The sequence below is a fragment of the Syngnathoides biaculeatus genome, chromosome 15 (genome assembly GCF_019802595.1).
Source record: "Syngnathoides biaculeatus isolate LvHL_M chromosome 15, ASM1980259v1, whole genome shotgun sequence".
In the NCBI taxonomy this organism is placed as follows: Eukaryota; Metazoa; Chordata; class Actinopteri; order Syngnathiformes; family Syngnathidae; genus Syngnathoides; species Syngnathoides biaculeatus.
Genome location: NC_084654.1, coordinates 2,182,576 through 2,195,081, shown reverse-complemented (window position 1 = coordinate 2,195,081; position 12,506 = coordinate 2,182,576).

Sequence of the window (12,506 nt, the reverse complement as noted above, 5' to 3'; positions counted from 1 at the left end):
TAAATCACTTGTTCCACAATTATTGGCACCCTTAACAATTCCCAGGAAATAAATATAATTGAAGCATTGCCGTCATTTCTACAGTAGTTTACAAAGTTTACCATAGTATGTAGGAACATTTAATTAGTAATTCATCACTTCCTGTTTCCCTGTGGTATAAATATGACATGACACAGAGGCCATTTCTCTTATCCACTCTTAAACATGGGAAAGACAAAGGAACACAGCAAACAAGTGAGGCAGATGTGCGTCGACCTTCACAGATCAGGCAGAGGCGACAAGAAGATTGCCACTCAACTGCAGCTGCCCATATCCTCTGTGAGAGGAATAATTAAGAAGTTCAAAACAACTGGAAAAGTGATAAACAAGCCTGGACGAGGACCCATGTTTATTTTTAGTGAGGAGGATGGTAAGAAAATCAAAAGATCTCCAAAGCTCATTGTTCAAAATTACAACAAATGGTAGCATCCTGGGGTCACAGAGTCTCCAAATCAACCATCAAGCGCTGTCTCCACGCCAACAAACTGTTTGGGAGGCATGCAGGAAGAAAACCTTTCCTCACTCACAAACAAACACAAACGTCTGGAGTTCGCCAAGCGGTATTGGGGCCTCAACTGGGACCGTGTGCTTTGGTCAGATGAGACCAAGATTGAGCTTTTTGGCAAGAAACACTCTAAGTGGGTCTGGCGTGCCACGAAAGATAGGCATGCTGAAAAGCACCTCATACCGACTGTGAAGTATGGGGGTGGGTCAGTGATGCTGTGGGGCTGTTTTGCTTCCAAAGGCCCTCGGAACCTTGTTAGGGTGGATGGCATCATGAATGCTTTGAATACTAGGACATTTTAAATCGAAATCTGTTGCCTTCTGCCCGAAAGCTGAAGAAGGGGTCGCCACTGGGTCTTTCAGCAAGACAATGCCCCTAAACATATGGCCAAATCTACACAGAAATGGTTCACCAGACACAAAATCAAGCTCCTCCCATGGCCATCTCAGTCCCCAGACCTCAACCCCATTGAAAACATCTGGTGTGATCTGAAGAGGAGAGGACCCAGGTCTCTGGATGATTTAGCGAGATTCTGCAAATAGGAATGGCTGAAGATCCCTCTTTCTGTCTTTTCCGATCTTGTGAAACATTATAGAAGAAAATTAGGTGCTGTTTTTTTGGCAAAAGGGGGTTGTACAAAGTATTAACACCAGGGGTCCTAATAATTGTGACACACATTATTTGATGTCAAATAATTATTTCTTTATGTGGGATTTTTTTCCCCACTGAATAAATGCACTTGTATTGAAGGTTGGATTTTTCTCTTTTTTTTCCATTAAGGTCCCATATTATTTAGAAACATTTTTTATTAGAAGCTAAAAAAACATCTTAACCAGGGGTGCCAATAATTACGGAGGACATAATTACAGTGCAGCATAAGGTTTTATAATTAGAGAGTTAACTAGACACTTGTACTGTTATAATTTTTGTCTCAAGTATCTTCTTCCTTTCCTTTCAGCTTGTCTCGTTAGAGGTCGCAAAAGCGTCATCTTTTTCCATCTAAGCCTATCTCCTGTATCTTCCTCTCGAACACCAACTCCCCTCATGTCTTCCCTCACAACATCCATCAACCTTCTCTTTGTTCTTCCTCTTGCTCTTTTGCCTGGCAAAACCTGTGGGAAGACAGAGGTTGAAGAAATTGTTGGCGCTGGGTTTAAACTGGATTATTCTGTTCCGGATATATTTGGCTGCCCACTCACTGGCCAAGTGGTAATCATCCAGAATCACCAACCTCATTATGTCCACTTTACTAAATAAACGAACAATCAGCGTTTGAGTAAATAACCAATTTGAACCCTCAAATTAGCTCGTGATTAAACCGATTTATGTCTGGAGTAAAAATAATATCCCAAATAAAATCTATTTTCAGAGCTATCAGGCATTTCTGGCCTGTGGGACTCCGAGGCAGCTGATAGGTACCAGCTGGCCAAGTGGAATGCAGCTTTAGCGGTCGCTGAAGTACAAAATAAATAAATATATAAATAAATTTAAAAACGGGCATGGGAGCAGTGAGGCTATGGAAAACAACTTCAAGACAGCTTCAAGGAAATTCTGGTCTTGGGGGGTGAGCAGTCCACTGTCAACACTGTGTATATTGAGGATAAGGCGTTGCTGACCTCAACCTGGGACATTGTGAGTTGGTGGGAAGAATACATTTGAGACCTCCTCAACTCCACCAACATGCCTTCCCATGAGAAAGCAGAGTAAGGGTTCTTTTGAGAAGGGCTCTTCTATCTCTGGGGTTGAGGTCACCGATGTGGTTAAAAAGCTCCTCGATGGCAGGGCCCCGGGGGTTGATGAGATTTTCACAGAGTTCCAAAAGGTGCTGGGTGTTGTGAGGCTGTCCTGGTTGACATGCCACTGCAACATAGCATCGACATTGGGGACAGTACCTGTGGATTGGCAGACTGGGGTGGTGGTCCCATTTTTAAGAAGGGAAACCGGAGGGTGTGTTCCAACTACAGGGGAATCACACTCCTCAGCCTCCCGTGTAAGGTCTATTCAGAGGTGTTGGAGAGGAGGGTCCATCGGGAAGTCAAATACCAGATTCAGGAGGAGCAATGGAGTTTTCATCCTGGCCGTCTAACAGTGGACCAGCTTTACACCCTCGGCAGGATCCTTGTGGGTGCATGGGAGTTCGTCCAACCAGTCTACATGTGTTTTGTGGACTTGAAGGAGTTCGACTGTGTCCCTTGGGGAGTAGTGCGGGGGGTCCTTCAGGAGTATGGGGTACCAAACCCCGTGATGCGGGCTGTACGGTCCTTGTTCTACTGGTGTCAAAGTTTGGTTTGTATTGCCAGCAATAAGTCGGACTCGTTTCCAGTGAGAGTTAGACTCTCCCAAAGCTGCCCTTTATGAGCAATTTTGTTTTGTTTTGCCTCAAGTGGAAGAGTTCAAGACTCTTTGTGTCTTGTTTACATGTGAGGGAAGACTGGAGTGGGAGATCAGCAGCCGGATTGGTGCAGTGTCTGCAGTGATGAGGACTTTGTATCCGTATGTTGTGGTATAGAGGGATAAGACGTCAATCAAGCGTGTTTAAAGACTGTTCTACCCAAATTAGTCCAGTATGTGAAGTGTCCTACCAGAGGAGACAAAACCCTGGATCATGTTTACTCCAAAATTAAACCTGCATACAGGGTCACCCGCCACCCTCATCTTGCTAGATCTAATCATGTTTGTGTCTCCCTTAGGCACACATACATCCCCCTAAAAAAAACAAACAAAGCTGCAAACAAAGACAAATACAACATGGCCTAAGAATTCACTCTCTCAGCTGCAGAGGTTTTTCCCACACACTTTGGGAATTATTTGAACACCAGAATCTCCAGGAACACAGAGATACTGTTCTGTCTTTTGTCAAAAAGTGCACAGACTGTTACCATCAACAGACGGATCCAGGTGCTCATTCAAGATAGAGCTATGTGCCTGCACCACGCCTCTCCACCCCTGGAGTCGTCCAAAGTCTCGAACCCCCAAGTACAAATGGTCAAATGTTTTTTGACCTCCGGAGTGGCTCCGCATCCTGCTAATCCGTGCCGGCATTGAGCCCAACCTTGGGCCCGTCCAGTTGATCTGCTGCGTCTGCTCAAAACCGATCCATCGAAACATGATGTCTGCACCAAGTGCAATGGCTGGTGCCACCTCACTCGATGCTCAGATCTACGCTCAGGTCGGGACTAGACTGACCGTTACGTAGCACCATGTTGCGCCACTCTTCCACCACCGGATGCGTCCGCCAAACCAAGCCTCAACGAGTTCCGTCGGCCTTCCACATCCTGCAGTTCAACTGCAAAGGCCTATCGTCCAAGGCCCCAGAAATAGCCGACTGTATGTCACGGAACGACATCCTCCTTGTGGCCGTCCAAAAAACAAATCTACACAAGATTGGCGATTATACCACCCTACGAAATGACCCCAACCGCGACGCTGGAGACTGCCTGGTTTTTATCATCCATCGTAGCGTAAACTATCATGTTGTCCCGCCGCCTCCCACCAATGACCCCATTGTCAAACAACAGTGTCCCGCCTAGGTCGCCCAAAGTACCCATTTTCAATGTCTACATCCTGCCGGCATCTTCCTGTTCGGCTGACTACTCCACGTCAATCGGCCACCTACTCGCCAGAGACCACACCCTAGTCCTTGGCGACAAAAACGGTCACTCCTCAGCGTGGGACCCCCAACTCTTCAGTGACCGTTGTGGTGACAACCTTACCAAATGAAATCGACTCATCAACGTTCGGAATTCTCAACGACGGCTCCGCAACTCGACTCATGGCACACTCTGCTTTCTCCCCCAACATTAGTCTCGCTAGCACCAACCTCTTAGCCAGCTGCTCGTGGTCAGTCGAGACTTCGCTAATGTCCTCTTGAGGACAATCGCACTTGAAAGATCAGAGGAAATTGTCGTGTTGGAAAAACACACCTATATCAACTTTAAAAAGGCGAAATGGGGCAATTTTACGGCTTTCAGCGAAGCCAACCTGGAGGACGCCCCTACCAACGTTTTTTTCTGATGAAAAACATTTCCGTACTGTGGTGAATCAAGCGGCCAAAAGATACGTTCCTTCCGGCCATATACCAAAGGTCCGCCCAAACGACCCTACCTCGGCGGCCTTTCTTGCCGACGAACGTGACACCATCCGGCAAGCGGACCCATCCGATGCTTGACTTCCCAACATCCAATCGAAGATTAACCGTCTGCTGTCCAAGAACTGGAAAAATCGGTGGATTGAACATATAGAAAAATCCAGCCTCCAGGGGCTGAAAAAGCTCTGACCAACAATCAAAGCCCTGAACAATCCAACCAAACACCCAGACAATGCTGCCATCGAATTTAACACGGTCCAATCAAAAAACAACCGGTACGCATGTCAATGCTTCAATCAACTATTCATTGAACATCCACCTTCCACCTGTTCCATTCAATCTACATTGCACTCCCTCCATGGAATGCCATGCAAAAATCATCCTCGCTTCCCGACGATGCAAGTCGGAACGGCCATCAAAGCGTCCAAAAACTCCAAGACACTGGGGCCTGATGATATATGCCCAGTGATGATGAAACACCTTGTACCAAAGGCTATCCAACACCTCAACGACATCTACAACCTTTCATTGGCTACGCTGGACATTCCAACTATATGGAAACGCGGCAGTGTCATCCCGCTTCCCAAACCACGGAAACCCATCGGCGAAGGCAAGTCCTATTACCCAATCAATCTGTTGTCTCCGCCAGCCAAGATGCTCAAGCTTCTAATCCTCCCCGCCCTGAGCAAATCGCTGACAACTGCCAGTCACCAGCATGGCTTCAAGAAGCGTCATAGGATAACCACAGCGCTCTGTGCCATCACCAACCAAATAGCGCATGGTTTCAACCAAAAAAAGCCTGCCTATCGTACCATCGCGGTTGCTCTTGACCTGAGCAAGGCTTACTGAGTCAGCCACTCGATGCTGCTATTGGACATCATCGAGTAAAACGTACCATCTTCGTTCAAGTGCTGGACCGCCAACTACCTACGCGGCAAGTATTGATAAGCCGAATTCAACAACGCTAAATCGTCGAGCCGACATGTTCACCAAGGCGTCCCTCAAGGGGGCGATCTGAGCCCGCTGCTTTTCAATCATAACATCTCAAAATTAGCCAGGCCACCAACTGGCATCAGTGTCATATCATACCCCGACAACATTACCATCCTAGCCAGTGGCCCCTCCATCCCACCACTGTGCAAGGCATTGAACCTATACCTACCGAAGTATATCTTATACCCATATTTAGTAATGACTACATAATTTCCTCATGTCATTAGCTCTAGCCAGATGTGTCGTTGAGCGCATCTCTGCACGTAGGCTAACCTTGATGAACTGCATATCGGACACTTTGTAATAATCCATTGCCAGCTAGAACCGATTGAGACAGAAACCCTTTGTTTAAGTGGAAAGCCCCGATCTGACGCCACAGGTTTGATACCACCCATAGTCCGCCTTTCTGACAAGATAAAGGATGTGTGCTTTCTCTGTACCTTCGCACTTGTGATCTGCTCTCTACATCCATTGTCTGTAACTCATAAGTGCCCGGAATATTCTGTCAGTAAATTCGTCGAAGAAACTGTTCATCATCTCCAGCCATTATTTGGATAACCAACATTCTCACTACCCGAAATTAAACGAACATGCGGAGTAAAAAAATATGTCCTCCAACAATTGGTGACCCTGACGTGATTTCGGACTGAGGTGTTGGTTGACATACAGAACATCGGCCGGCCAACAATTGATAAGGTAAGAAGACATTCATCCTCCAAAAATGATCTTCTGTCTGTTGACTGGGGTTGAGGTCCATGTCACGTTTGAATTTGTGACATTGTGAAATTAGTCTCTGGCTGGTCGGACAGAAGGAGAGACTTTGGGTGGTATAGTCCTATGAGTAGAGGTTGAAAAGCCATAGAGTGTGTGTGTGTAACACTCGAGAAAAGGTTCAGACGAGCCCTGTGTTCGGCGGATGTGCTGACACAAAAAGGTTGTAAATCCCGTGACTGCCAGACACACTAGTAGATTGCAACTACTCCAGGCATCATGTTCTAAACTTTGCTGAACTCATTCACTAGGGATCGCAAAAAAACGCTTACTTTCATAACTGGTTTTAACCGAACAGCTGTAGCAAAAAAAAAAAAAAACGATTAAACGGTTTTAAAACCGGTACCATTGTGGTGTTTACATAATTCACCCACGGGACCTTGAGTTGGGGTGTGGGGTTCCGCAGGGACTGTTTTTGTTGTGGCTCTTCCGGAGTGACGAGTTCACAGAGTTCACCCCGTTATGAGAGTAGTGTTTTGATGTCTGCCAATAAAACAAGTTTTGTTCCTGTGTCCGACACTCCGCCTCCGACTCCTTTTCTCCGGCGCTACACCATCAATCGTTAATTTACTCCGCGGTAATGGGTTAGTTTGTATACAATATTGACAAACAAGCTTGTTGAATGTGGCTTTCAACAACGCACTTGTGTAAGTTAAATTTGTATTTTTTTTGTAAAAATGTTTTAATGTTAAACATTCTTCTTTCAGCCTTTCAGAAAGGGCATGAAAGTATACAGAGTGTTTCCTTGATGCCATGTTTGATGTTTCTTTGATTTAACTGAATGTTCTTTTGAGTCCAACTTTACTCTAACAGCGAAACTTGAAAAAAGTGGAAATGATGTTGAAAAAATAGCGCAATGTGGAGTACCGGAACCGGAAGAAATGACTGGAAATTTTAACCGATTTCAAAAGTCCGATTACGGTTTCGGTTTAAAAAAAACGAAAATCGGTTATAACCGGTTATTTGTAACCGGTTGCGATCCCTATCACTCACCCACTCAGACAGATGGTCAATGAACAAGGTACCGCAATCTTTCTAACACTCTTTGTTGGACCACGGTAGCAACCACTTCCTTCATCTCCTTGAAACAACATCTTTCCGCTGCTGTAGCTCTTGCGGTTCCTGATTGCAGTCGCATGTTCTATCTTGACGTGTTTGAAAAGATCAGCAGTGTTTCTGCTGCTCTTTATCAGAAAGGGGAAGGAGGAAGTCGACAAGTTTGTCTCTCTACACTGGACTCTACGAGACATCTCTTGACAACCCGAACATGATTCTTTTCACAGACGGATGTTGCTTCAAAGGCAACGATGGCGTACAATCTGGATTTGCAGTAACCCAACCCACAGAAACAGGTTTTGAAGAAGTGCAAGCAGAAGGAACTGCAGGCTCCCAGTCAGCACAAAGAGCAGAAATTTTGGCATTAACAGCAGCTCTCAAGTAGGAAAAGGCAGTTAACATTTACACAGATTTGCTGTATGCACACATGACAGTTTATGTTGCATTAAAAGAATCGCAGCGAAACGATTTCCAAACTGCAACCGGTACACCAATTAAACATTAGGACGACATTCTCGAATCGCAAGATGCTTTAATGCTCCCGACAGCGGTGCCAGTCCTTAAATGCAAAGGTCACTCTCGAACTAATGATTTTGTAGGAAACGAATCAGCAGATTGAGCAGTAAAAAAGGTTGCGGGGTACCGACCAACACTTCAACTAACCGTGAGTTTGAATGTTATAATCAACAAGAGGTGACAGTAAATTGTGGCAGGAAAAAGTAAGTCCAGAAGAGTGTGTGGAAGTTGAAAGTGGGTGTCAAAGATGAGGATGGCATATGGTGAAAAGAGGGTAAGTGCATTCCATCTCAGACACAACTGAAAAATCAAATTTCTGAAGCCCATGGAACATGCCATGTAGGTGTGGATGAAACACTGAAACGACTCCACGCCTGGTGGCATCCTTTTGTGAGACAAATTGTTAAAGGTGAACTGCAGGACTGCAGCGTTTGCATTAGGTATAATAGTATACTACAACGAAATCACCACAGGGAGTCCACGATCCGGGTGTGGACGCCCCTGTTCAGGTGATTTCAATAGGATTTCACTGACATGATTAAAACAGTGTCAGGTTACCAGTATTTACTAGTCATAGTAGTTTCCTTTTTGGAATGGCCAGAGCCATATCCCTGCAAATCTGAAACAGCAAGCATAGTGTTAAAACATTTGGTTAATCACTACATTCACAACCAGATGCTCCTTTAAAAATGAATACTTGTGAATCTGTGTGGTTAAAAGTTACTAAACATACAGGAAATAGTCTGAACCTAGGTGTACAGGTCCCTTTCAGGTCCCAGAGCAGACGATCAAAGCATTACGTCCTGCAGGAAAGGGGGACACATAGTTCAACATCTCGTCTACATGACCCGCCAGATCCGCCTCAGGTTCAGCAATCCCTCCACCTGACAACTGAAAAACCATGTCTTCTCCACTGCCGGCTGGCACCCGTTGATGACATCATTCGACAAGGAAGCTGACTGTGCCCCAACTCGACTCATCCCAGAGGAAAAGGCCGCATGCCCGATGCACCACCCACTCCGGACGATGCTGGCACCTTTCTTTAATTTTGTTCATTTCCAGGGTGATTGAAGTATGTCTTATGCCCATATTTAGTCATGACTACATAATTTCCTCATGTCATCAGCTCTAGCCAGATGTGTCCTTGAGCGCATCCCTGCACGTAGGCTAACGTTGATGAAATGCATACTGGACACTTTGTGATAATCCATTGCCACCTAGAAACGGTTGTGACAGAAACCCTTTGTTTAAGTGGAAAGCCCCGATCTCATGCCACAGGTTTGAAACCACTCATAGTCCACCCTTCTGACAAGATAAAGGATGTGTGCTTTCTCTGTACCTTCGCACTTGTGATCTGCTCTCTACAGCCATTGTCTGTGACTCATAAGTGCCCGGAATATTCTGTAAATAAATTCTTCGAAGAAACTGTTCATCATCTCCAGCGTTTATTTGGATAACCAACATTCTCACTACTCGAAATTCAATGAACACGCGGAGGAAAAAAGCATCCTCCAATACTATGCAGTCCACGACTTCTCTGCCACCCGAGGTCTCTAACTTTCAGCCGAAAAATCATCAGCCAGGCTATTCACCAACTGAAACGCCGAACAGTTGACGAGGCTGAACATCGAAATCAGAGGCAATAGGATTCCTACCATCTGTAATCTGAAAATCCTTGGCGTCACCTTCGATCCCTTGTTGACGTTCCATGAACACGTAAAAATCGTGCGCTTCAAACTCAATTAAAGAAACAATGTTCTGAAGTACCTAGTGGGCACCATGTGGGGCCAGAACAAGGTTGACCATCCTTACAACGTATAAGGCCATCGGAAGATCGATCCGGAACTACGCGGCGCCCGTGTGCACTCCCAACCTGAAGTCAACGCACTGGGACTCCTTCCAGACAGCTCAAAACACTGCCCTTCGAATCGCCATGGGATGCCACAAAATGGCTTCCAACGATCACCTACACACAGAGTCGAAACTCCTTCCGGTATGCGAGCACAATATGATGCTCACGAAACAATTTGCACTTCAGTGCTACCTCACTGGACATCCTAATCACAAGATGACAAGGCAAGAAGCGTGCCCCAGAACGTTGCGCAAAACCGTCAGAGATATCGAGCCATCGATCGAACAGTACATTCATTGGCTGTTCGTCGATCCAGAGAACTACAGGCGCGGCCTTTCGACGATCTATCAAACTGCTGTAGCGCGATGGGATCGCCGGCTACAAACCCAACATCGTGTTGGGTGGCTACCTGCCTCCAGTAGCCAAATCCGAAAGACAACTCCCATGGCCCGTGAGAGCGACGCTATCGCAACTCCGTTGGGGCTGGTGTCACAAGCTCAACAACTATCAGCATTGACTCGACAACAACTTCGTCGATAAATGCCAATTGTGTGACGTAACCCCCCACAATACGCCTCATCTCTTCAACTGTGCTCAAAAACCGACCACGCTGGTGGTGGAACACCTGTGGATCCCCCCAGTCGATGTGGTTCACTTTCTGGACCTTAGTACGGAATAATGACCGTCGTACTTGGCTACAACAACAACAGACGGATCCAGGTTTTCCCCAACCAAAATCCCTGTATGACCGGAGAGACTATTCACTTCTGAGATGCCACAAAACCGCCTTCAGGTCAGGGGACAAGATATAATACAGTACTGCCAGAGGTGACTTAAAGAGTGGCATCAAAGTGGCCAAGGCAGCCTACAAAAGGAACATAGAGGAGTGCCTCACAGAAAATAACTCAAAAAAGTTGTGGGAGGGTTAACAACACATCACCAACTACAACAAAAATAACCAGATGTGTGCCAGAAACACAGACTCATCACTTGCAGAGGAACTCAGCATCTTCTTTGCCAGCTTTGAGACTGAGATAACAAATTCAGTCTCATCACCATGACCTCCCATCAGCAGAATACTGACGCTTCAAAAACATGAAGTGAGATGTCTTCCAAGGACTGTAAACACCAGGAAGGCTGCTGACCCAGATGGAGTGGCAGGAAGATACCGAAAGCCTATGCTGATCAGCTGACCACTGAATGGTAAAAATCTTCAACAGTTCCCTGCAACAATCAACCATTCCCTTCTGCCTGAAATCTGCAACAATCTCCCCCCCCCAAAAAAAAAAAACAAAAATATGACCTTCTAAATGATTACAGGCCTGTTGCAATCACACTTGTGATCATGACGTGTTTTGAAAGGCTAGTTGCACGTCACATAAGGTGCATACTCCCTCCCTCACTTCACCCCTACCAGTTTGCATACAGAGGAAACCAGTCCATCGAGAATGCTATCACAATAGCTCTCCATGCTGCATTGAGCCACATGGAACACCAAGGGTACTATGTGACGATGCTTTTCATAGACTTTAGCTCAGCCTTTAATATCCTCTCAAGTACTTTGGTTGACAAACTCTCCCTCCTTGGACTATCTCCTTCCATCTGCAGCTGGATTAAAGTCTTTCTCACAAACCGTCCAGAGTTTGTCAGACCACACCTCTCTTCCTCAAGCATCCTCAGCACCGGGTCCCATAAAGGTTGTGTACTGAACCCTCTCCTATCCTCTCTCCCAGCAACTCAGTCATAAAGTTTTCTGATGATACCACCAGGATTGGGCTCATCTCAAAAGGAGATGAGTCTGCCTAGAGAGATGAGATTGTATATCTGTCATCGTGGTTTTCAGCAAACAACTTCACACTAAACACCACAAAAACGATGGAAATCACCCTGGACTTCCGGAAGTGTGGCATATTCATCAATGGAGTGCGTGTGGAGAGGGTCCATTGCTTCAGATTTCTGAGAGTTTACGTCACAGCTATACTCACCAAGACTTTAAATACCATGATGAAAAAGGCCCAGGAGCAACTCTATTTCCTGATAGTGCTCAGAAAAAACAATCTGGAAGCTACGAGGACTCGTAAGATGCTGCTGGCTTTAAACAGAACGCATCCTCACATACTGCATCACAATGTGGTGTGCTTGATGTACAACCGCAGACAGAAAAGATCTGCAAAGAGTAATCCACAGCGGCCAGAAGATCACCGGCTGCTCTCTGCCCTCCCTAGAGGACATTGCCATCTCCTGCTATCACATGAGAGCTACTAGCATTGTTAAGGATTCTTCCCATCCTGGTTACCACCTGTTTAACCTGCTGCCCTACGGCAGGCGTTAAAGGTGCCACAAAAAATGGACAAACACATTCAAAGACAGCTTTATCCCTGGAGCCATCAACTCTTGAATTTAAAACCACTGCACATGACACTTCTGTAATTTCAAATTATACAACTGGACTTCTTGTTTCCTTTTCTTGGTTTTAATAATCTTACCAAGGCCTGGGCAGGGGGAATAAGACTGAAAAATACACTTTGTGCATTTATTCATTGTTTAAGTACTTTTATATATACACATACATACACACACACACACACACACACATACATACATACACACATATATATATATATATATATATATATATATATATATATATATATATAAAATGCACTAGCCCACACCTTAGTGGCTGC